Source organism: Cupressus sempervirens, chromosome 8 (assembly GCF_028749045.1).
Source record: "Cupressus sempervirens isolate cs-2001-9-10 chromosome 8, ASM2874904v1, whole genome shotgun sequence".
In the NCBI taxonomy this organism is placed as follows: domain Eukaryota; kingdom Viridiplantae; phylum Streptophyta; class Pinopsida; order Cupressales; family Cupressaceae; genus Cupressus; species Cupressus sempervirens.
In genome coordinates this window covers 598,292,200-598,317,943 of record NC_143125.1, presented here as the reverse complement: position 1 = coordinate 598,317,943, position 25,744 = coordinate 598,292,200, and positions in this window count along the sequence as shown.

Below are 25,744 nucleotides of genomic sequence, written 5' to 3'. Positions count from 1 at the left end.
TGATCAACTATGTCATTTTGTCTAAATACTTCAATTGCCACCATGTGAAGGTTCCCTATCTCTTTGAGGTGAATAACTCCATCTATTTTATCTTCATAAGAAATTGGTACATTACTTGTAACTCTTATAATGTTTACCTTAGCATCTCTTGTTCCATTAAGATTTGTTCCATGTAAAATAGAAAAGGAGTTAATAATCCCAATACTAAAAACACAACCATCGTATGGATTCAAATATTTAACTTTATCCCCTTCTTTGATTTTATCAAAACATTTCTACAAAAATAATAATAATAACATATTAGCTTACATAGGTAATCAAAGAAAAAAATATAAAATGCAATATATATGTAGTACATGATAAATATTCATTTTTCAATGGTAAAGCTAAAATGTTCTTGTAAAAAATTAACAACACTCACAAAATATTAAATGGATTTATAATTACTTTAATTTATTTGTATCTTTCTCAAATTGAAACTTCCAAATATTAGTTCCATTGTTAGAAAAATACCAAGGGTAGATAAAAAGGAGCATCTATGCTGGCATCTATAGTTCCATTATAGTTGACTCTATGTAAAATAGATAAAGAATAAATTCACCCAATACCCACAACATAACCACTATATAGATCTAAAATCTTAACTTTATCCACTTCTTTGAGTTTATCAATAGATTTCTACAAAAGGAAAAACAAATTACACATTAGATTGCATAGGTAATGAATAGTTAAAAATATAATGCAATATTAATGTAGTTGCTATGATAAAGATTAATTTTTCATTGTAGAGAACAACATTTCACTTAGTTCCAAGAAGGAATCTAGAGGCAAGCCTCATTCTCATTATTGACAATAGGTGAAAATTAAAAAGTAAATAACAAATAACTTTTCTTCTTACTTAAAAATACAATTTAATCAACAAAATATAAAAAATGAGGTGGAACCATTCCATTATGGAGACAAGATGAAAATCAAAAATAAAATAACAGATACATATTCCTCTTGATGAATACAATTTAATCAAAGAAAATAACACACACATATTCCTCTTAATTAATGAAATTTAATTTAAAAATGTGTTAAAATTTTGAGGTTGAACTGTTCCATTATACAAAGAACATATTGACAAGGAAAAAATATATATCACATACATATCAATCTATTCATATCAGTCTGTTTAGGAAAGAAATATTCTGAGAGATAAAAATTAAATCATTAGTTCCTAGTCACATCTTTACTATTGTCATGAAAACAACTTGTTCTTCGGCATTAAGATGGGTGTAGTAATATCACTTGATGATTAGCTATTACTTGGTACTATGATCATTTCAATTTTCCCCCTTTATTTCAAAAAACTAAAACTAGTAGTCAGCATTAGTTGGTTTCATAATCAAATAACAATAGGCCTCTCCCAAAATTGTCAATCAAATCATGGTAGCCACTCATAAAAGTAAAATTTTTAATCAACCCAAAAGTAACATGATGTTGCACCCGAAGAAATTTTGAAACTCATAAACATCTATCTTGGAACCCACATAAAAGAGATTTCATATCTATTGTACATTAAACAATCGACCTTTTGTCAAATTATTTATGAAACCATTGGAATAACTAGTATACTAACCTAATATTTTACATGGAAGTTTTATAGTAGGCTTTGATAGAGCATTAGCCAGTGAATGTACCTTTGGCAGTAATTTACCTCCTCACTTAAGAGGGAATGTACACTTGCTTGTAAAATCTTGTAAATTTAAGAAGAACTAAATCCATTGAAAGCGAATTCAAATATATTACTTCATCCTAGGTATTAATGACCTTCAAAAATGTTGAATAATTTCGCATTAGAGATCTGTAATTGTTAATTGCAAAATAATACCTAATCATTCAACTATATGAAGCATTTTTTTCATACCTTTTGCAATAATCATTAGTAAGGAATGGATGACTTAGAGCTTCCTAGGTAGTCACCTATTCTAAAGGTTCAAGCTTTAATAGACCTTGAAGCAAGTCTATTAGAGCACCAGTAGAGCTATCTCCATGTTGTATTACTAGAACCTTAGACTTTGCAAAATATGTACAACAACAAATTAAGAGTGCAAACTTTGTACATTACTCACAACATAGAAAACTATTCCAATAGAAGCATGTAACAATGCTAAGTACATAAAGGAGATGTCAAACATATCCCTACTGGTAGGTCCAACAACTTCCAAGTAGAGAATTTGACTCAAGTGGAGAGAGTAGTGGACATTAGAGCTTCTAAGTACCAAAATGTCAAGATGTCTTTTGTAGTAGATATATGGGATCAGATGATACAACCCCTTTGAAATGGTTCAAATACCATGTTTGACTATTTAATGACAATTATTTTCTTTTTTAGATAGAGTTCAAATATTAGAAACCCGTGATATATGACTGGAAAGATTCTATTGCATCTACAAGTTCACTCTCAATGACATATACTTTAATTATTCAATATCAATGACAATTTTTTTTTGTACTTTATAGTATCTTTATTTTTCTTGCTAGTCTAAAATGATCTTTTGGAACCAATTTTGGAAAGTGCAGTTTTCATAACTTATTTCCATATAAACAAAACAGAAATAGTATTGGTTTTTTCTTAGTATAAAATTCTAATTTTATTAATGTTATTTTCTGCACAAATTAGGCTGCATGTTCACCATTTTCCCTAGACATTCTAAGTGATTGTTTTAATTTTTGAAAGTAGAACTTTTAAATTGGTTTATTTGGCACTCTATCGGTTTCTTTGAGTACAAAAGAATAGAAAGAAGAATAATCTCTTAAAAAATCTGAAAGATCCTTTATATTCAGTTATTCTTGGCTACAAGTTTCCATTTTTAATAGAGGTTTATAGACTCAAAAAAAATGGGCTGCATTATTTGTTGACTTAGCCATTTCTTGGAGTTTCCAAGTCATCGATTTCTTTGCAATAATCTATTTTATGTGAATTTGAAAGTTTCTTTATGTTGGGTTGAGTAACATTCTTATTTTGTCTATGTAAAAATGATTCTCATTGGCCAAGGGAGCATGCTGATTTTAAATCATTAAAACCAATTCATTATGAATGGTATCAACTATTGACCATACTGACCGTAATGTGGCAAGCAATAAATGTGCAAGTTTGTAAATCCCCATCGAAAAGGTGGTAAGTTTTGAAATGGATTACATGGCACAAAAAGCAAAGGTAAGCAAGCTAAATGAGTATCAGTGGAATCATATTTTTTTGTTTTTAAACAGCGTAGGCACGAGTTGTATGTGGTATTTAATAAGGTCTACCAATGCATACTACATGTAAATACACCTCAAAAGAAGCTCGCCAAGTGTCAACTTTATGTGGTAGATTTGAAAGAAGTTTTAAACTTGGTTTCAGTTGTGGGCATTTATTTTTGTTTGAAGTCTTCTTTGCGGAGATGAAAGAATGTTTGGTTGCTCAGTAAAATAGCTCTACAAAAATTTAAGGAATATTTTGTTCAATGACAATGGAATTGGGAAAAGATTTGTTTTCCTTGCTCTGAGAAAATCGAATATGCAAAGGATTTGATGAATGGTAAAGTATCAAAATGTTGATAAATTTTTGCTCATGTTTTTGTTTAGATACTCACTCATTTGATCTTTTTGTGTGTGCATGGACGATTGAGGAAAAAATAATGCAAGGAGTTCATTTAGCAGCGATCAGAGGTAAAGTGCTTTGAAGAAGATAGAGAAAAATTGGAAGCAAAGTAAAATGATAAATACGCATTTGTAGGTATGATCATTCCTCTTGTTAATCAGCTCAAAATGATTTTTTGAAAAGGAAGAAAAGGGGAATAAAAGGCTATAATGTTTCATGGTTAGTTTGAGTTTTTTGTTTCAAAAGCAAAGATTTCGTTTTTGAAGATATGAGGTTTTCTTGTGTAAAATAAAGGGGTTTTCACTCACGAACCCTAATGGCATTGTTTTAAAAAGGCTTCAAAAATTGAAGATTTCCTAGTTCATTTTTCTATTTAAAAGGCATATCCTGGTTTGTTTTGATGTTTAAAAGGCACTTGATGATTTGGTGGTTTAACTATTATAAGGTTGTTTAAACTGCATATATCTTGAGAGCATTTCTAAAATGGCCCTAACTACATATATATGGTAGTTCTAGTTCAGTTTGTTTATAAAACTGATTGTTTCTATATGAATCTCGTCTCTCTTTAAAGATATTATTGTAAAACTTGAAAAGGGAAGCCTGTGCTATCGTGATGTGAAAAGAAAAGATAGAAAATCTTTTGACGTTGTGTAAGATTGATCTGAAGGGTTGATTATAAACTTATTTACATGTATAGGTGTATGGTGTATTACATACAGTTATGTGTATGTAAGGTTGTAATACAATTAAAAAGAGATAAATAGGGTTGAATCCCTAAGTAGTAGTAGTTGTTAATTGTAAAGAGTTCAAGCTCAATAAAGATTACAGGTTCATGAAGTTATTTTTCTCCCTATGATGAATACTTAAGGAATTTTGAGGGTTTCCCACTCAGCAGAAAATTCATATCTCTATCTTCTTGAGTTCATTTTTATTCATGCATAGTGAATGATTATTTTTTGAGAAAACTTTAAATGCATTTAGTTTATGAAATATTAAAGTTAAAATTTGTAAATTGGTTAAGCAAAAATAGTAAGTTTTGATTCACCCCTCTCCCCCCCCTCTCAGAACTTCAATCCTTCAAACAAGTGGTATGAGAGTGTAGGATTCCTTTTAGGAATTGTTCCAAGGATTTTTATTGGAAGTAAAATTGCACAGGCTGAAGAAGCTTCCCTTAACTGAGCTCCATTATTTCATGGTAATGACTATGTTTTTTGGAAAGTTATGATGGAGGCGTTTATACATTCTTCAGATGTTAGAATGTGGGATGTTGTTATTACGAAGTATACTATTCCACCAATAGTACCTACTAATGCTAATGATAAACTGACATATCAATTGGATAAAAGGGCAAGATATGCTCTTTCTTTTGGTCTCACCAAAGATGTGTTTGCAAAAGTAGTCTACTATAAATTAGCAAATGATATTTGGAAAAAAATGGAAACTATTTAGCAAGGAGATGAAAAGGTTAAAGAGTCAAAATTTTTAACTCTTAGAACATAGTTTGATAGCTTAAAGATGAATGAAGATGAAAATATTTCAGAATACTTCTTGAAAATTTATGAAACAGTGAATGCTAGAAAAGGTCTAGGTGAACAAATTGAAGCACATGATATAGTTTCAAAAGTTATCTAGTTAGTTTTTCTAAAATGACTTTGCACCAGTTACAAGGAAACCTAACTAATTATGAAATGAGAAGTAGTAATCAAGCTAGTTCTGCATCAAAAGACATAGCCTTTAAGGTTGAAGAAAGTGATTCAAATTTAATAGAAGCCCTAGAAGCATTATTAGTTAGGAAAATGAGAAAGAAATACAAAGGAAAACCAAAATGTTTTAGTTGTGGTAAATTAAGATGTTTTGCAGCAAAATGTCCAAATTTAGAACTAGAAGACAATGATGAGAAAACTGAAAAGTTTTTGAAACGAAAACCTTGGAATGAAAAAAAAAGATTCAAGGATTTCAAAAAGAAAACTCTTCTAACAAAAGAAACTCAAATGAAGAGTCTGGTGATCCCGATGAAGAAGGGGAAAAGTTGTTCATGACTGATATAGTCAACACTTCTAAATCTAAATCTAGTGAATCTGAATCTTCATCTGATTCAGATGAAGAAATTGATCTTGGAGAAGAACTTCTAAAATCTATGCAAGACCTTAAGAGGTTAAAGAAGTTGATTTTAAATCATGAAAATAACAATAAAAGAATTCAAGAAGAATTAGAAGAAACAAATTAAATCATTGAAAATCACAAAATTTTACTTGTTGAAAAGGATAAAAAATTGAATGCTTTGCAATACTAATCTAAAGAGTTTGTTAAACAGAAAACTAAATTCTTCTTTAAGGGTTACTATTTTAACTGTAATATTTTTTGGGCATAGAACAACTTTTTGTGAAACTAGCACTAGTCAAGGTAAAAGAAAAGTCATCATATGTAATAGATGTTTTCATTATGGTCACTTTGCAAATCAGTACAAACTAAATCTAAAACCTAAATAGATATGGAAATAAGTTAAGACATCTGAAAAGTCTTTAATAGCTGAAACATCCCTATTTGCTGAAAAACCTACAACATGGGTTTTGGATAGTGGCTACTCACATTATATGACTGGATATAGAAGTAAGTTTAAAACCCTAGTAGATTTTGATGGAGGTTTTGTTCATTTTGGTGATAATTTAGGAGCCTATATAATATGAAGAGATTCAATAATTTTAAAAAAAGATACACCTATTCATGATGTATACTTTGTAGAAAGTTTGAAACATAATCTTTTGAGTGTTAGTCAAATTTTTGATAGTGGGTATTATATCTCCTTTAATGATAAAGGATGATTCATTAAAATTGGAAGGGATAAAGTCATTGCTAGTGGCCTAAGGACAGGTGGAAATCTTTATAACCTATTGATTCTATAGTTCGGGAAACATCATTAATTAATACTTGCCTTATGTGTCAAGTAGAAGAAAATTGGTAATGGCATAAAAGGTTGGGACATCTTAGCTTTGATAAGCTTGCTAGGATTAGTAAGAATAAAAAGGTCATAGGGCTACATCAAATCAGAAAACTAGTGAACATTTGTGAAGAATCTGTGAAACGAAACAAACAAGGGTATCTTTTAAAACAAAAGAATAATTATCTAACATGCCACTTGAGTTTGAGCATACTGGTCTGTATGGACCTACTAAAACTACATCATTAAATGGTGAAAAATATTTAATTTTATTCATAGATGACTGTTGAAGAATGGTTTGGGTAACTTTTCTAAAACACAAATCAGAAGCTTTTGATTGTTTCAAAATTTTTAGAAAAATTGGTTGAAAGGAAAACTAATTTAAAGTTATAGTGTTTAAGGTTAGATAAGGGTGGAGAATTCACTTCTCAAGAATTCATTGAGTATTGTGAGAAACATGGCATTAAAAGACAATACTGGATTGCTCAAACACCATAGCAAAATGGTGTTGTGGAAAGGAAAAACATAACTATCAAACAGATGGCCAGAACTATGCTAAATGAAGCAAAATTACCTAATAAATTCTGGAAAGAAGTCATTCATACAACTATCTACATTTTAAATCGAGCTCAAATAAGAGTAAGAAAAACTCATACTCCATATGAATTATGGAATGGTAAAATAGCTAATGTTAAAAAATTTAAAAATTTTGGTTGTAAATGCTTCATCAAAAATAATGATGATTGTTTAGCAAATTTCAATTCAATATTTGATGAAGGAAATTTTCTTGGATACTCTACACATAGAAAAGCTTTTAAATGCTATAACAAGAGGTTGAATAAGATAGTGGAAGCCATAAATGTTGTATTTGATGAAAAATTGTTACCCTGCAATAATAAATAGGATTTTGAAGAAGTATCATTTCAAAAACTAGAAACTTTGCATGATGATGAAAACATTGAAAATGTCAAGTTTGAAGTTGTTGATGAAACTGAATAAGAAAATTGTTCAAATTCCAAAATAACAAATACTGGTTTAAGAATGACAAAAACCCCATCTAGAATTATTGCTAAAAGATACCCTGAATCTCAAGTCATTGGATATGTTGAAAAGGGAATTTTGACTAGAAGAAAGGCCAAAATAGATGAACAAGCAAATATTGTTGAACATTTCTGTTTGATATCAGATTTTGAACCCAAAATATTATTTGAAGCTTTATCAAATCCTTGCTGGAAAAATGCTATGCAAGATGAAATAAATCAAATTGAGAAAAATGAAACCTAGGAACTTGTTCCTAGACCTAATAACAAAAATGCCATAGGTTGAAAATGGGTGTTTTGCAATAAACTAAACGTAGATGGAAAAGTAATAAGGGACAAAGCAAGATTTGTGTGTAAAGGATATTCTCAATAGGAAGGAATTGGTTTTGATGAAATGTTTGCTCTAGTTTCAAGGATCGAATCAATTAGAATCTTTCCTGCATTTGGAAGTTATAAAAGGTTTACTATTTACCAAATGGATGTTACAACCACATTTTTGAATGCGTCTCTTGAAGAGGATGTCTATATAGAACAACCAAAAGGCTTTGAATCTTTTGAAAAACCTGATTATGTATTTTGACTCAAAAAGGCATTATATTGTCTAAAGCAAGCTCCTAGAGCTTGGTATTCTAGGTTGGATAAAAATTTGATTGCAAACATATTCTCTCATGGAAAAATAGATAGTACTCTACATATCAAAGTCATAAATGATGATATTTTGTCAATTAAAATCTATGTGGATGATATTATCTTTGGGTATACTAATGATGAATGAGCAAAATATTATAGAATCTAAGTTTGAAATATCACTATTGGGTGTGTTCAGATTTTTTCTTAGACTACAACTCTCATAGCTTGAACATGGTCTTTTTCTTTCTCAAACAAAATATGCAAAAGAAATGTTGAGGAAGTTTAATATGACTAGTTATAAATCGGTTAGTACTCCTATGGAGACAGGCTACAAGTTATTAAAGAATAATGACTCACCTTTTGTAAATAAAATACTATATACATCCATGATTGGAAGCCTATTATATCTTATAGCATCTAGACCTAATATAATGCAACCAGTTTGCATGGTTTCAAGATTCCAGTCTAAGCCAAAACAATCTCATCTCAATGTAGTAAAGAGGTACAGTTGACTTTGGTTTATGGTATCCTCACAATAATGGTTTTATACTTTCTGGTTATACTGATGCAGATTGGGGTGGATTTGATGATAAAAAGAGTAATAGTGGAGCAACATTCTTCCTTGGTGATTGTTTAGTTCCCTAGCATAATAAAAAATAAGAATGTGTTACATTATCTACCTATGAATTTGAGTATGTTGCTGCTACTTCCTATTGCACTCAGCTAATTTGGATAGATTATCAATTGGCTAATTTAAGTATTCAAGTCCTAAAGCCTATCTCTATCATGTGTGATAATATGAGTGATATTCAATTGAGTAAAAATCTAGTAATGCACTCTGATACAAAACATGTGGCCATTGAACTTCACTTCTTGTATGATAAAATTCTTAATAATGAATTCAAGTTGATCTATGTTCCTACTCAATGATAGGTACCATATATTTTTACTAAAGCTCTACCTAGGAAATCCTTTGAGCACTTAAGAAATTGATTGGGAGTTTTCTCTCAATTGATCCTAATATAAAGTTTTGCAAATAAATATTCTATGTTATATTTATGCTCCTATTCATAGGAATTTTTTGCATTAAAAGAAAATGGTCTATTTTTTTTTTAATGCAAAAATTTACGGGGAGATATCAGAGTTATGTTTGGTTTTGGTGATTAATCAGTTAGTTGGTTTTTGGTGATTACTTAGTTCACATGCAATGATCAACACTTCTTGCATATTAGTTATCAGTTCAGCATCAGCTTTGTTTAGTATTCTGTGTTCATCATTTCTTTTTTGTGACAGTGATCTACTTACAACATACTTGTTCTTTATTCAGCATATTTATCCTTTATTCTTAGAAAATATGTACATTATCTTGTACATATTAGATGGTATATGAAAAAGAATTTTGAATTTATATTTTGTATATCATCTTGTATATATCAAATGATGAAATTTTTTGCCAAAAAATAAAATGGGGGAGATTTTTGACCACACTAACCGCAAGGTGGAAAACAATAATGTTGGCAAGTAATAAAGGTGCAATTTTGAAAATCCCCATCAAAAAGGTGGTATGTTTTGAAATGGCTTATGTGGCACAGGAAGAAAAGGTAAGCAAGGTAAATGAGAATCAGTGGCATCATAAATATTTTTCTTAAACAGTCTAGGCATGGGCCGTATGTAGCATTTAATAAGGTCTACCAATGCATACTGCATATAAATAGGCCTCAAAAGCTCACCAATTGTCAACTTTATTTGATAGATTTGAAAGAAGTTTTAAACTTGGTTTTAGTTGTGGACATTTGTTTTTGTTTGAAGTCTTCTCTATGGAAATGAAAGAATGTTTGGTTTCTCTATAGAATAGCTTTGTGAAAACATAATTGGGAAAAGATTTGTTTTATGGAAAGGATTTCCTGAATGGAAAAGTATCAAAACGTTAATAAATTTTTCTCATGTTTTTGTTCTAATACTCACTCATTTGATTTTTTTGTGCATGCATGGATGGGCAAGGAAAAAATAATGCAAGGAGTTTTTTTAGCAGTGATTAGAGGTAAAGGGTTTTGGAGAAGACAGAGAAAAGTTGGAAGCAAAGTAAAATGGTAAACACACATTTGTAGGTAATATGGTTCCTCTTGTGAATCAGCTCAAAATGATTTTTTAAGAAGGAAGAAAAGGGGAATAAAAGGTTGGAATGTTTCATAGTCAATTTGAAATTTTTGTTTCAAAAGAAAAGATTTCATTTTTGAAGATATGAGATTTTCCTATGTAAAATAAAGAGGTTTTTATTCACGAACCCTAATGGCATTGTTTTCAAAGGGTTTCAAAGATTGAAGATCTTCTACTTCATTTTGCTATTTAAAAGACATATGATGGTTTGTTTTGATGTTTAAAAGGAAATTGATGATTCGGTAGTTTAATTGTTATAAGGTTGTTCAAATAGCATATATCTTGAGGGCATTTTTAAAATGGCCCTAACCACATATATATGGTGGTTCTAGTTTAGTTTATTTTCAAAAGTAATTGTTTCTATATGAATCTCATCTCTATTTAAAGAGATTATTGTAAAACTTGAAAGGGGAACCTTGTGATACTGTGAGATAAAAAATAGACACATAAAATATTTTGACACTGTATCTCAAGGGTTGATTAGAAACTTATTTACATGTATAGGTGTATCATGTACTACATATAGTTATATGTATATGTAAGGTTGTAATACAATTAAAAAGAGATAAAAAGGGTTGAATCCCTGAGCAATTATAGCTACTTATTGTAAAGAGTTGAACATTAATAAATATTATGACTTCATGGAGTGGTTTCTCCCTATGATGAATCCTTAAGGAATTTTGAGGTTTCCCTCTCAGCACAAATTTTGTGTCTCTATCTTCTGTGTCTCTCTCTTTTGTGTCTCATAATTACAATGCTGCTCATAATATTTCCTTCCTCATCCACCACATGGACTTGAATTAAAATCTACATATCACAATCTGAACTTGAACTTGAATTTAAAGCTCAAACTATGCATCTGAACTTTTCAATTTTCCAACTAAACTTTGAAACTGCATGCTGAGATTTGAAAATTGAGCCTTGAATTTGAAGTTGGGCAGCATAACTGAGTGGGTATGGAGTGTGCCAAGGAAGAGAAGGGAAACACCCAAAACACCTACACTACCGGCAAGCAAAACTAAAGACAAAACTACACCTAGCAACAACAAAAACTATATGCACAAAGAGTAGGGCAAGAAGCCCCTACTCAGAAAAAAAAATGTACCTGGTTGCTCATGGAAAACCATTAACTTGTTGAGAGAAGTATGCACCGGTGCAAAACAATGATTGGTGTGTAAGTAAGTCCATTCTTGAAAATTGGAGAACAACTATTGTTAAGTAAAACTCCATAGCTATAAGCTTTCCGAATGGCAGATTAAAACCAAGAAGCCAGCCAACATTATAGCTCATCAATTGTGGCACCTCCATGTCTTCTTGCACAAGTTGTTTCTCATCAGCACTCTTGACATCTTCCATGAGATTCTTGGTAAATAAAATGGAGTCTCTATGGTGATAGTCTTTCTTGAAACTATTGAAGTGATAACCCACATAGTTCTCATTTAAATCTACAACTTCCTCCTTCAAAGATTCAAGTTCCGAGAATCTGTCTATGAAGTCTATCTCAAAACAAAAAGATTCTAGCATAGGACCAAAATCTATTAGCCCATCTTCACAATCAAACCTGAACACTTCTAATTTGGGTTGTGTGCATGGAATTGGTCTAGGGCTAAAAGTATTTCCTTTAACTTCCATCTCATCTTTCTCAATATCGTTGAATGCCTTGGGCTAAAAAGACTCTTCATTCATTTCAATGTGGTCAAACAAAAATGATTCATAATTAGTTTCAATCTTTTCTTGTGTATGTTGATCTTTCATACCCTCCTGAATAACATCATTTGATGAAATATCAATAGCAGCCCGAAATATAAAAGACTCAAACTCTGCATTTGAAACATCCTCTGACAAGTTTTCATTTGATCTTCCACCTTGCAACCCTTGTTCATTAGGAGGTACATCTAGGCTATTCATCGAGTTAGATGATTGGGAGACCAATTCATCCTCAGACTCAAAATGTAGATGGCACGTTCCAGCTACACTATAGGAAGTACTTTCACTCACTGGAGGAATTTGAAGATCTTTATCATTAAAAATTGTTAGACTTTGATAAATAGGAGGTGCTGATTTAATTTCTTTGAGAATGAGTCTTTTTTGTTTAGGCTTTACCTCTGGATAATTCTATTTTTCATAGAGATAAATTCCTTCCTGTGTAATGTCTTTACACTTCATTCCACTTAGAATCATATCATCATCTAAACTAATAGCCTCCCTTTGTGCATCTTGCAATGTTTGCACTTTTAAACGAAGAAGCAAGAATTTAATTTATGTTTTCATGGAAGCAATGAAAACACACAACTGATTATTTTCAGTTGGTCGGCTGGTTAGGGGTATCTTACCAATAGTTCTATTGAATCTATCAATAAAATCCCTCATGACTTCCCCTTTTTCCAACTTGATTTGAAAGAAATTAAATAACAATTTAGCTACATCAAGTGTAGGTATAAACCTCAGAACAAATTTCACCTCAAGGTCATTCCAATAGGTGATGCAACCGTTTGACAAATTCTGGAACCAATCTGTTGCACTTCCAATGAGGCTTCCAACAAATAATCTAACAAAGACATTATCCTCCTGTACACCAAGAATCCCACAAGCAATTGTAAATTCTTTAATGTGGTCATCAGGGTCTTGATTTGTATCACTAGAAATCTTTGGGAGATATTTGAATAAATTCTTAGCTAAGGCTAAGTATTGAGATAAAGAAAATGGCCCCATTTGAGTCCCCCATGACTGAGCTGCAACCAAAGCCATAACACTGGACTTCTTTTACCAAAATGAATTAGAGTTGCCAACATCCATCCTCAGGTAGGTAACCTTAAGATTTTCAAGAAAAGAAAAGCACTAGAACTTGCTTTCTTTCCCTAGCAGAGTGGCCAAAAACTGTTAGTAAACAGTTTTGTCTTTCAACAAGAATTACAAAACATGACTCAATACACCTGAAAAGAAAGACAAAATATACTAACAGATGGATAGATTATAATTTTATTGATAATCCTCCTCTGAATTGAGAGGTACAACTCCCTCACAAATGATATTCAATGAATATGATACTTGGTTGTGCTTTTAACCTAAAGACACAAAAGGGTTTCTAACATCCACCCATCAACATGAAATGAATGCAATTCCAAGATTTAAAACTAAATAGAAAGAGAAAGATGAATAAGCAACCACAGGATTACTTAATCAGTCTTTCAAATTATAGAAGGGAGAGAAAAGAAGCTAAAAATATGTTTATGCAAAAATGTGAGTACATAATTGCAAAATTACATACATTACATTCAATGTAGTAATAAAAGACTATATCTGAAAAAGGAAATAAAGAACATAGTACTCTTCAAAAACCATAAATATAAATGTTCAGACCTCAAGATCAAATACAAATATATTCCTTTTCATTTCAGAGACATGACAAGACAACAATAGTACTATCATGTCCTTCTATTACAATCAATCTGCAAAAAAAAAAAAAAGAACTGTTCCCTCCATATTACAAAACTCTGAATCCTTTTCTTGTAGTAGCTATAGAACTCCCCCCAAAAAATAAAAATAGAACCCCTTACAAATTTTTTTCAATCTTTAAATAATTTTTGCCAAGAAGTTTTGGCAATTGCCCTAACTTCTTACCGAACTTCTCTTCTCTTCTCTCAGGTAAATTACTATGATAAATAATTCATTAAAGAATTAATTATTTACATTCTTTTGTTATATTTCCCACTTTAATTTCAGAAAAATTTTATGCACATTATGAGAATTAATTACGTGAGAGGCTAATGTTCTTTTTAAATTAACTTGAAATTTAATTCTTTTGCATTTAAATATATTAATATTTAATTCGTTTAAGAATTAAATATTATATAGAGCCAAATAATTAATAAATTATTAATTTAAAAAGCTTCCTTTTTCCTTTAGTTGAATGGGAGAAATATACTTAGGGTTTCAGAACCCTGGCTAACATTGGCTCTTCCTGGGGGCTGCATTCTATGTCGGGATGTAGAGAACTCTAGAATCTTGATCTGCTGTTATCCAGTGCCTTGATTCCTTGGGCTGCAGTCATTTATCAAAGTGAACCTAAACTTGTACCTATAGACACCGAAAAACCTTTAGAAAATAAAGTATTTTTATTTTCTGAAAAAGTCCTGATGACATCATCATTTATTAATTAATTAATTAATTAATTTTTATGCCATTAAATCCCTTTATCTTAATTAAAAATATTTAATTAAGGAATCCCTTCCAAAAAAGTTTAAATATTATTTAAACATTATTTCCTTATTTATTAATTATTTAATTAATAAATTGACCAAAAAACCCAAAATAAATAAAAAATTTATTTTTTTGCCCAAAACTTGGCCAATTTCTTTAAGACCACTAACCTCTTCCAAAATCTTCTAATCCTTCTTTAATTTTAATTAAAGGCTAATCCCATCATTTCCTACCCCTAATCTCAACTTAAAATATTTAATTAAGATTAAATATTAATCCTCATGTTTATTAAAAAAGTTTTAATAAATATCTCCTCAACCCAAATCCTTGAAGTAAATAAAACTTTATTTATTTCCTAAAAATCTAATTTATCCTCATCCTAAGAAGTTCTAGACTCTTCTAGAAAGTCTTCATCCTCATCCTAGGAAATTCTAGACTATTCTAGAAAGTCTTTATCCTCATCCAAAGTCTAGACTCTTCTAGAAGATGTCTTTAAACCTAATCCTAATCCCCTCCTAACCTTGTCTCATTCCCTAAACATGGCTTAAGAATTACTAACCCAAGCCAAAGTTAACAAATATCTCCTCCTTCACCCACCCTCATTAAATGCCATCCACTTGCGTATCCCTAAGCTAATCCTAAACCATCCTAATCCATCCTCTAATCATTTGCACAAGCCTAAGCAAGCTTAAAACCCTCCTAATCAAGTCCAAGTCAAAATTTCTCTCATCACCCTCAAAATATCTCAACCATAAAACTTTATGAAGCCCACTAGGCCATAAATGACTCTTCCAAGCCCTTTTATTGCTCTTACAAGTCATTATGAGGGTCTTTATGAAGATTTTATCCCTTGAGCCTCCTTTTTTGATTCATCCTTCCTCTTTCTTCCATCCTCCCACCATGTGACATGTGTCACTCCCTAATTTTTTGTAAGAAAGCACAATCCATGTGTTCTCCTCTCATGCAATCTGAGCCTTCTATAAGCTTTTTCACATCCTTGCATCCTAGCCCTTAATCCCTCAAGCCCTTTGCCTATTTAAGGAATCCTCTCCCAAGTCATTTTAACACAATCCATGAAGTAAAGTCATAATGCCATTTTGAGAAGCCATTTTACATCAAAACCATACACTCACACCCAAATTCCAACTCCATTTGAAGCACTTTTTGAAGCATAAAGCTTGAGCATACATCCTATCTATTTAGACAAAGCTACTCAACAAGAGAGCTTCTCATTGAGAGAGCCCATTAATGACTCATATTCTCAATTGAGAGCTCATCTTAGTCTATCTTGAAGTTTATGAATTTTGATTAGTTTGTAGAAGCTTTATTTAAATTTGGTTTCTATTAGCATACAACATTGCTCATATACATTTTGGCATGCCCGGTGGGACCCCGCATGGGTCATCTTCATTAGCTTTTTTAGTCAAGTTTTGTATGTCATTTGCTGATTTTGGCTAATTTTGCTTGTTTTTGTGATTGGTAGGATTGTATAAATTGGTTTTGTAGGTCCAAATGAGCATGAAGAAGACAAAGGAACTCATAGTATATCTCATAGTATTTGCAGATTTTTCAAGCTTATAGGTGGACAAAGAACTTGGAATTCTTCTTCCCCTTCTTGTCTATATTCTTCTTATTCCATCTACTTCTTCTTCTTCTTCTTGTGGGAGATCTTGGCCATTTTTTTTAAGGAAGCAAAATCATACACACTTCTTTTTAGTGCTTAAAATGAACCCCCAAATCATACTTAAATCCATTAAAAACTAAAAATTTCCCAAAACAAAAAATCTTTTAACAAGTGAAACTAAACCAATCCAATCATTTGCATCCTTGCAACATCAAGGTTTTAGATGCATTCATGCAAAGTTAGGAACACTTCATTTTTGGGAATTTAAAAAGAACTTCAAGTTTCCATTTCAAAAGGTTCAAAATCAACACTAAGTGCACACTAAAATCTAAATCAAACTCAAAGCATCAATCAAGGATAAAATGAACCTCATTTGCAAATATTTTAAAGTTCTTTTAAAAATCTCATGAAAACTAAGAGTCCTAAATGGTTGCCAAAATTGTCCTAAAAAGCTTTGTTATTTGTTCAAAACAAATGTCTTGTTGCAAAATCTTGAATGTTTCTTTGGTTTTTCATGCATCAAAACAATCTAGGAATATCATTTTTGGGGCTTAAAATATGCAAACTATAACACAAAATTTTGAATGAAAACCAAAGTCCAAAGAGTCATTTTCACTTTTGAGTCCAAAACAATCTTGAATGATCTAAGGTTAAAACAAAGCACTTCAAATTTTTTAAAACAACACACAAAATCTCAATCTTGAATGCTTAAAGGAAAAAACTTGAATGTTTAACCACTTGTCTTTGAATGCATGTTGCTAAAATACTCTTGAATGCCATGGATTAAAATCAAATTTTCCTTGAATGCATGATTAAAACAACAAATCCAATCTTGAATGCCAAGGATCAATTAACCATTGCAATATCAAACACTTCATTTGGAGCTTCTAAAAATTGAACAAAACAAATCTCTTTTCCACATGCAATCTAGGTGAAGTTTGATTTTTGGACATTTAAGAAACTTTGTTAAGTTAAAATACAAATTTGCAAAAATCAATTTGAGTAGTTCCTTGGACTCACCTCTTTTCTAATCACCCATCAAATATTAACCATTGGTTGCAATCTCAGCGCCATTTATGGGGATGGGTCTACTTGAAAAAGGTGTTAAATGTTCCACAATCTAACTCACTCACTTGGTCTTTGAATGTTTGCTTTAACTTTATCAAAATTCTTAAATGATTAAAACTGTAGATTAAATCGATCACACTTCAAATTTGGGAACTAAAATTGAACAACTACTGACATGGAGAGCCTCCAGGCGCGCGCTTGAAATCGAATCTCACACACTTTTGTTTTGAGCTTAAAACAAACTCACACTCAATCTTGAATGCCTTAAAGAAAATTAATCGATACTTGACGTGGAGGGCCTCCAGGCGTGTGAGTTTTCTTTCGTTGACCCTAAATCTTCTTATTGTTTGCATTCTTCGATCGATTTACTTTTGTTGGCACTTCAAGTTGGAATTGAACATTGTCCCTTAAACATGAGTGCTTGCAAAGTCTAGATTAGCACACATAAGAGTCAGTTGGTAAAAGAACAAGCATTTTTTTTAGCCCAAGTTCATCCAAGTCTTCTCTCCCCTTGTCGTCTTTCGAGACCATCTTGGGTGCATAAGATTAGGATCCAAAACCTTGTTTCTTTTTAGGAGGCCTACTTGGGGATTTCATCACCCCTTGGATGACCTCAACTCCAGCGTTCTGGCAGAGTATAAGAATCAGGAGGTGAATCGAAAGACACCTCTCTTGGGATCAAGATTTTGTCACTCGGGCTAAGCCTCAAGGAACTTTATACCCTTGAGAAGTGAAAGAGGAGAAGTGGGTTACCGCTCCTCTCGGCTGTGTGACATCTTTTTGGTCTCATCTACGGATTTGGGCCTCACATACCTTGGGTATATCGAGGATTCCTTAGCTAAACCAACTGTCAGCCTTGTAGACAACCATCTAGGATGTTAATGTGTTTGAGGTGACTGATCGAAACATTTGTAGAACATACACACTCCTTAGCGCAAGTATCACTTTCTGAGAATCAAAAACTTCTATCTGGTTGTTTCTATATATTGCTTGATCTTTTATTGGTTGAATGAATATTTTCCAAACTTGGTCAATCCTAGCTTAGGCCATACTTAGCATAGTCACTGCCTATTCTAGAAGTTGAACGAGTTGAAGCAAAACAACCAAGATCTCTCAAAGCCAAGCAGATTCAGGAATTGATGTCAGAGCAACCCAAACCCAAACAGAAGTTCCACAACGTTAAACTCAAACCATCTCTAGCATACCAAGAACTTTCAGCCAAGAGAAAAGAAATAACACCAAGCCCACGAATTGCCAAACTCCACAAAGCAGAGGACAAAGCTACCGATGAAGCACTTCAAGAGGCCTGGTTAGAGCGCAACATCAAATTTAGCCAACATCCAAGAATTAATCCTGCTTATGCCTTACCAACTAGGCATGATTTTTATGATTAGACACCCTTGTTTCTCCACATCTTCTTCGATAAGCTTCACTTTAGAATCATCTTTGTAGAAAAGCTAGCCATCTTAGGTTATCCCCTTAAGCATTATTAGCTCATCCATCTCATTTAGAATCAAACCATCTAGCCAGTAATCAAAACCTCACATCCAAGCCTTCAAAATTATTGTCACTTTTGCCAAAAGTTTGCCACTCCTAAAATCTTCCAAATCCATCAATCTCACCAAGGTTATCCCTTTGACAGAGCTTTGTCTAGGGTAATCCAGCTTTGTCACTTGTTATCCCTCATCACCTTGAGCTAAAGGTTGGGATCCACAAGTGGTCAATCTCGTGTTCTTCCTAAAGGATCATCAGTCTATCCTTAAGTTGACACAATCACCACCAAACTTGCACATAGGAAAGCAGACCTTTCGTGCTTTGGCAACATATCTTTCAAGTTAGAATCTCCAACCCAATCCTCCTTAGGTTTTGTCATATAGCTTTGCTTTAACCTAGGAAATCATTTGCATAGAGAAGCCTTCCCCCTTTTGCATCCATTAGCATTATCCTCACCCCCCTTGAGCACTCAGCCATCCTTCAGCCCAAAGAAAGCTATGCCATCATCTACTGACATTGAAGCTTTCATGAACCAACCAAGAAATGCAGTATTGGTAAATGCCATTATAGACAAGAACAAAGAGACAATCATGGCTAATTTTCAAAGGGACAATGTAGGAACCTTTGACTTTGGAAGACCTCCTCCATTATCAGATCCATCTCATCCATTGTTTGGGTAGCTACCACCACCCATAGGCTCTTATGATCCAAATTATCCTCAATATATGCCAAAAGAAGAGCCTCCAACCAATCCATATGATCCAATAGACACAAACATACCATCATCCACCCAAGTTGAAATCTCCATGCCGCAAGCCAACCCAGCCACCACCACTCCATCCTTGGTTCATACCTCTTCGCTCCAAACCCCCTTTACCCAAAACACCTCACCATTTACCCCCTTTACTATTGCTGCTGCTGCCCCCCAACCCAGCCTTCCAAATCCACCCATCTCCCAAATTAGTGCTAGCATCTTTGGCCAACCTCAGCAATATACAACAGGGATGCCACCCATGGGGCCAAGTAATCAACCTTTCATTACCCCCAGCTTGTTCACCGCAGCCCAAAGCACAATCCCATCATTTCCATTAGGTCTTGGGAGCTCAATACCATTAGCCACAAATCTACAAGCTACTACCCTCACTCCACAAAGCTATCAAATTTCACAAGCTACTACCAATTTTCTACCAAGCTCCCAAGTGACCCGAGCCCCTACCACCACTCTTCCAAGCTTCCAAATCCAACCACAGAGCTATCAAACCCCATCAGTTCCATTCCCAAGCTTTCAATTCCCACCACCTCCACCACCAACTAATCCATTACCTCCAATTACCAACTACTTTTCAATGCCACTTCTAGGAGGTCATCCACCACCCCAGCCAACCACCAATTATTTGCAGATACCGTCCCAAATGGGGACACAACCCACATATATTGGTCAAACCCCACAAGCCCCCCGATCCTTTCCCCAAGCCTCACAACCATCTTATACCTTACCTCCACAAAGCAATCCATTTATCCCACAGCTAGCTTATGTTCCTCAATCCCAACCTCAAATCCCATATCAACAGCAAGCCTTGCAGAACATGCAGCAATATGCGCCACCTCCCCCTCAGCAACCTATCATCCACCATGCAACTGCCCAAACAATGTATAATCCCTATCAGCAAATCCCTCACAGCCATCCATATTCAATGGCCCCATCCAACACATACCTACCTCAAGGCACTCCTACATTGGGGGCACCCCAGCCATCACCTATCAATTCAGAATGGGATCAAATGAAGATAGCTCTGAAAGCCATCCAAGAAGGGAATGATCTGAAGACATTCAAGTTTGAGAATGTGTGTCCTTACCCATTTGACAGAGCGATTACCATGACACCATTTCCCAAACACTTTGATGTACCCAAATTTGACAAATTCAAAGGAAAAGGAGACCCTGTCACACATATCAAAGAATTTTACATGCACTGCCAGGACGTAGCATACAATGATGTCTTCCTCTTGCACCTTTTTCCCAAAAGCTTGGTTGGACTAGCTCTTGAATGGTTTTATAGAATCCCCTATGGCACAATTAAAAACTTTGTTGAATTATCTGAGGCATTCGTAGCCCAATATGCCCATCTTGTTGAAACAGAGCTATCAATAGTTGACCTTGTCCACACTAAGCAAAAAGGTGGAGAAAGCCTTGCTGAATACCTACAAAGATGGCAAACCCTTACCACCCGCATATCCTGCACCTTGCCAGAGTGCCATGTGGTGAAAATGTTTATTGATAATGCCCATCTAGCTTGGCTCACCACATGACCATGAACTGTTTGCAGACCTACAAAGATATCAAAGAGAAAGGAATGATCCTTGAGCAAGGACTCATTAAAGATGGTGTGGTCAAGATTTACAAGGAAGCCAACCAAAATCAATCACATTCCAATGACAAGTCTAGGTATTGTAACAAAAACAAGAACGTTGCAACAGATGGCGTCACTGACACCAAACATGTGAATATTTTTGGTCCTGCTCAAAACCTATCCAACCCACCATATCAACCAAACAATCAACAAGCTATCAATTACCAACAGCATAATCACCAAAGCTATCAAAACCACAATCCAAGACCCAACTTTCAAGGGTCTAGCAATAAAGCTAATGCCATCAATGTAGCTGTAGGACAAAAGCCTAGATTCCAATCTACACCTAGAAACTATACACCCCTTGGTGAGCCATTGGATGTCATTTTTGAGAAATTAGTCAAGGAAAACCTCATTAAATTTCCTCCTACCCAGCAAATTGACCCAAGCCAATCCAAAGCTACATGGTACAAAGATAATGAGTACTTCAAATTTCATAGGGTAAAAGGTCACACTACCCTCAGATGCATGAAACTGAAAGACTATGTGCAGGACTTCATTGATCGGAAGGAAATCACTGTTGGTGCCCAAACCTCTCCCAATGCAAGCTTACAGATCTATCAAAATGCTTTTCCTCCACACCACAACCGAACTCCTGGAAAAGCACCTATCCAAACCAACAACAACAACACCAACAACCGTCAGCCAAACCAACAGCATGGGAAGAACAATGACCACACTTCATCCTATATAGACTATGGTAGCCTTATAGGTTGTATATCCGAGAAAGAGCCTTCTGTCAATGTTATCAATATCCAAGGACCAAACAATGAGTGTGCAGTCACCACTCAAAGAGCACGATTTAACATCGCAGGCCCACCCGTTCCACCAGCACCATCAGCTCTATCAAAAAGCCAGTACAATATCTCGGAACACCTTGGGAACATGCCAGCCCAAATCTCAATTTTAGACCTTCTTCAAACTAGTCCTGTGTACAAGAACATCCTTGATAGTGCTCTCATAGAATCTTGTGTCCCTTCAGATATCAATGCTACTGATTTTCGTAATCTTGTTGGATAGCTATCCTCCTCATGTGTCCTATCTTTCAATCCCACCAACATACCCGTGGTCGAGCCAGATCACACCCTTCCGCTTTGTATAGCCATCATGGTATCCAACTTTGTTGTGAAAAGAGTAATGATAGATAATGGATCAACCTTGAATATTTGCACCCTAAAATTCATAAAACAAGTTGGGTATACTGAGGTAGATATCATTAGTGAGGTTATCACCATCAAAGCTTATGACAACTTGGAAAGAACCACAGAAGGAACTATTTTGCTGCCAATCAAGGTTGGGCCAGTCATCCAAGAGACACTCTGCCATTTTATTGATCTAAACCTACCATTTAACATCCTCCTCGGTCGCCCATGGATTCATGCCATGAAAGCCGTTCCATCCACTTACCATCAGTGCATCAAATTTTCGCATCAAGGCACTGAGGTAACCATCCATGCCGATCCAGAACCCTTTGCTTACTGCAATGCGGTTGAAGCTTCATATACAAACCATTGCCCTGGAATTGATATCGGCACATCCATCGCCAGCTCATCCCACACTTATAATGACCCAGAAACCATCCTCGCCTCTACCCTGTCTACCGTGAAGATCAATAACAAAGGTTGTGGAGAGTATAATCTGTCGGATGCATTTGCTGTCGGGGCACTCCCACTTGATCCACATGCCCATGGATGACCGACATATCACAAAGCTAAGGAGATTCCACCTCCTTGATACAAACAGTTTGGCCCAACAACCTTTGTATCCTCAAAAATCCCTCTTCATGAGGAGCTCACTCCAGATATCAACAAATGGTTACATAAGGATGCACCTCAAAGAAATCAAGCACGCCTTGATCACTTTAGCCAAAAGTATCCCCAAGAACACAAGCTCATCATTGACAAATGGAACTATCAAGGTGGTGGTCTAGGACTAGAAGAAAGAGGCATGTAGTGCCCCATCGATGCACACAAGTGGGAATCGAAGTCAGGTCTTTGCTTTGGCATACCCACAATTGGGGGCACCAATGAGAACGGTCATGCTTTTTCGAACATTCACCACAACCTTTTTGAAATCGAAGACATTCCTGAGGAAGTTGAAAAGAGAGCCTATGACGATATCCTAGACCAAATCTCCCTCAGAGACTCTGTTCTCCAAGAACAATCCATCCACCTCATTGACCTACCACTCGCCCATCCACAACTCATAGATTGGGACCAACCAAGTGTCATACACATTGATGAGTTCACATCAGAGGAGGCACTTCTAAGATTCATGGGAGCTGAAACTCCTCACAAGAAAACAAAACTAGATTTTGCCTATATCTACAAGCTAGATCCCAAGGGGTATTTTGGAGAAAATCCCCAACCTAGTTCCGATACACCCAAAACTAGAACTAAGGTGAAGCTGAGACTAGCTAAGGCAATGAAGAGAACCCCTCAGCAAGAATATCCAGAGCCACAAGAAGAACATGAGGATTTACCATTGCCTCCTCAAGATAATCGACCAGAGGTGTCTTCTATTCTAATTGAGGATACTCGAGAAGTCAACATTGGTTCTTCAGAGATCCCCAGACTTGTTCACATTGCTGCATCGCTATCACAAGACCAAGCTGATCTCCTCTTTGAAGTCTTAAGAGAAAACATTGGTCGATTTGCATGGTCATATTAGGACATGCCAGGGCTTGATCCAAAGCTTGTAGTTCATGATCTTGTAGTCGATCCAAAGATCAAGCCCGTTAGACAAAAGCTTAGAAAAATGCACCCCAAGGTGGCATTATTGGTCAAAGCTAAATTAGAAAGAATGTTAGCTGCTAAGGTTATCTGACCTATCGACTATTTAGAGTGGATCTCGAACATGGTCCTCTTCACTAAGCCTTCTGGTGACATCAAAATTTGCATTGATTTCAGAGATCTTAACAAAGCTTTTCCAAAAGATGATTTTCCCTTGCGCAACATAGATATGATTGTAGATCTTATAGCTGGACATGAAATTTTGTCCCTCATGGATGGATTTTCTAGGTATAATCAAATCAAGATTGCAGAAGAGGATCAACATAAGACAGCATTCACTGCCCCTTGGGGAACCTTTTGCTACAAGATGATGCCTTTTGGCCTAAAGAATGCTTGGGCTACCTATCAAAGAGCTATGACAGCCATTTTTCATGATCTCATCCATAGCATTTTGGAGGATTATGTGGATGATATCTTGGTCAAGTCTCATACCTTCATGGATCATCTTGCTGACCTGGAGAAAGTCTTTGATAGGTTAGCCAAATATCATCTCATGCTGAATCCCAAGAAATGTGTCTTTGGGGTCACATCTGGCAAGCTTCTAGGCTTCATAGTTTCTAAACGAGGTATAGAGATTGACCCCTAGAAGGTCAAGGCTATCTTAGACATCCCTCCTCCCTAGACACTGCGACAGCTTCACTCTCTTCAAGGAAAGCTCCAATCTGTTGGGCGCTTCATCTCCCAGCTTGTAGATAAGTGTACACCATTTTGACATTTACTGAAGAAGGATGAGAACTTCAAGTGGGATCCTTTATGTCAGCACAGCTTCAACCATCTCAAGCAGTATCTCATCAATCCCCCTATCTTGGTTCCACCAGTTCCTGGTCGTCCCCTGATTTTGTACATATCAGCAACACCTACTGCTCTAGGGGCACTTCTAGCACAGCTTGATGACTACAACAGAGAATGAGCCATCCACTACATCAGTAGAACCCTAGTTGGTTATGAACTCAATTACACTCCTATGGAGAAAGCTTGTTTGGCAGTTGTTTTCTCAACTCAAAATCTTTACCATTACATGCTAAGTCATACCATCCAACTAGTCTCCAAGATTGACCCTCTCAAGTATACGCTCTCTAGAACAACACTTACAGGCTGTTTGGCCAAATGGGTTATGCTCCTTAGTGAATTTGACATCCAGTATGTGGATAGAAAGGCAATCAAAGGGCAAGCTATAACAGATCACCTAGCTGATGCACCTCTAATAGATGCTTATCCGTTGATCACAGAATTTCCAAATGAGCATATCTGTCTAATTGAAGAACAACCCCCATGGAAACTTTATTTTGATGGCTCATACACATCTCATGGATTAGGGGTAGGAATATTGTTGGTCACACCTCAAGGAGATTACATTCCAAAATCCTTCAAGCTACAATTCCCTAGCACCAACAATATAGCTGAATATGAGGCCCTCATAGCAGGATTAAAGATAGCTGCAGAATGGAACATTACTGATCTACAAATCTTTGGTGATTCTCAGCTCATCATCAAGCAAGCCCTAAAAGAATATCAAACCAAAGATGAAAAGCTATTACCCTGCAAAGAGCTAGTTGATCAGCTAACCCAACATTTTACAAAGCTTCAGTTTATAGAAGTGCCTCGAATACAGAACAAAGCAGCAGATGCTATGGCTACTATAGGCTCGCTCTTCGAAATTCCCCAAGCAGCTACACAGTATGAGTTTTTAGTGGAGCAGCTCCTCACACCCGCCTATGCGAATAAGGATTCAAACCATGTTTGTATCTTGGTTGGTCCCC